Source organism: Carlito syrichta, unplaced genomic scaffold (genome assembly GCF_000164805.1).
Source record: "Carlito syrichta isolate Samal-C Ts95f unplaced genomic scaffold, Tarsius_syrichta-2.0.1 Scaffold314328, whole genome shotgun sequence".
Taxonomy (NCBI): domain Eukaryota; kingdom Metazoa; phylum Chordata; class Mammalia; order Primates; family Tarsiidae; genus Carlito; species Carlito syrichta.
In genome coordinates, this window is record NW_007258424.1 from 370,605 (window position 1) to 372,207 (window position 1,603).

At 36.2% G+C, this 1,603-nt stretch overlaps 1 protein-coding gene across 1 annotated transcript in view; it reads left to right on the forward strand.

Annotated features, from left to right (window-relative positions):
- The window catches only part of RNF149 (ring finger protein 149), a 32,454-nt gene that overhangs the window by 28,523 nt on the left and 2,328 nt on the right, over positions 1-1,603 (forward strand). The gene's annotated exons all lie outside the window — the stretch shown is intronic.

Here is a 1,603-nt window from a genome sequence, read left to right on the forward strand (position 1 = left end):
AGTAAATTGAAGAGAGCATTGTATAGCTCGGGACTACAGTCACTACACAACGTATAATATACCTGAAAGCTGGTAAGAGCAGATTTTAAGTGTTCTCACCACAAATAAATGATAAGTATATGAGATGATGCACAGTTAATTAGCCATTCCACAGGGTATACATATTTCGAAACATCATGTTGTACAGTACAAATTTGTACAATTTTTATTTGTCAGTTTAAAAAGTAAATAAATTTTTTAAAACGGGAAACATTTAGTAAGATTCCTTACGCTATTTCACCATTAAATAAAATTTTTAAATGGGCCAAATTTTTAAAAGGTTTTTGGTTCTGCTGTTGTTTTTAAGGAAGTCTTCCATTGTAAGAAGCCTTCTGTGCTAAAGTGATTTGTACTCTCGGTAATCCGAATGTAAATACCAGCTTCTCCTCTTCCCTGGCATCTGTAAATTGGGGGTCACAACACATTAATTAATGTCTACCTTGTGGGGTACGTAGTGCCCGTTAAATGCTGGCTTGTGTTTTCAGTGGAAGTAGTGTCCTTGACACCATAGCTACTTGAACACCTTCTAGTGCCACCATCTCAGACTGTGTCTCTTTTTATAGCACCATGGTCGGATTATTGTTGGCTAGGCTGATACTAGAAAAGTTCTCACACCATTTATGAGGAGGGCAATTATCTGTTTTTCTTGTTGACTGTATTTCTGGGATTACTTGTCATTTTTGCATGTATTTAAATTTTTTCAATTTTAATTTTAAATTATTTAAATAAATATTCACTTAGGTTTTTGTCATCTTGACTTGCCGTCTCCAAATGAGTAGCGGTGTGTGTGTGTAATCGAAGTCTGGAGTATGCTGCCCTCCTGACGTGCTGGCTCTTGTTGCTGTGTTGCAGAAGCTGGCAGGAGCGACCCTCATTGTGGCAGCCCCGTCTCCTAGCGCGTGTGCCCACCAAGCTGTCCCAGCAGAACTCTGGCTTGAACTAAAGGACATTTTTATTTTTTTTACGTTAGCACATAGTTTGTATATTTGAAAATAATGTACATTATTTTACCTTTCGGATTCTGGTTTGATATACAGAGGGCTAAGATATTTTATTCTAAAGAGACTTTTTGATTAGTCTTCATATATTTATCTACTAAAATTTAGTGTTTACGATGAACATTGTGTTTCAGACTATTACAGAGGTGTTGACTAGGGAAGGTACCCAAATTAAAGGACGGGTGGTGTTTTGAAGTATTAGTCTAGCTGCTATGTTACTAGAGAAACAAGGGTAACTCGTTTTTATTTCTCAAGGTTTTTAGCAAAATGCACCAGTTTTAGGCTAGTTGATAATGAATTCCATGGGCTTTCCCTGGAAGAGAGACCTTTTCAGAACTTTAAACTTGTAATGAGATGAGAATTCTACAGCTTTCTTGCGTATCTGTATTGTAAGTAGAGATTTCAAAATCTGCACTTTTTCTTTGTTTAGAATTATGAGAAAAGCACTAGATAACTTTAGGATTTGCATTTTTCCCTTATGATCTAATTCTTGTGACAACTTGATGGGGAGGGAAATTTGTCCATTTGTTCCTCCAAATAAAAAGCTAAAATTCTGTGCTGCACAT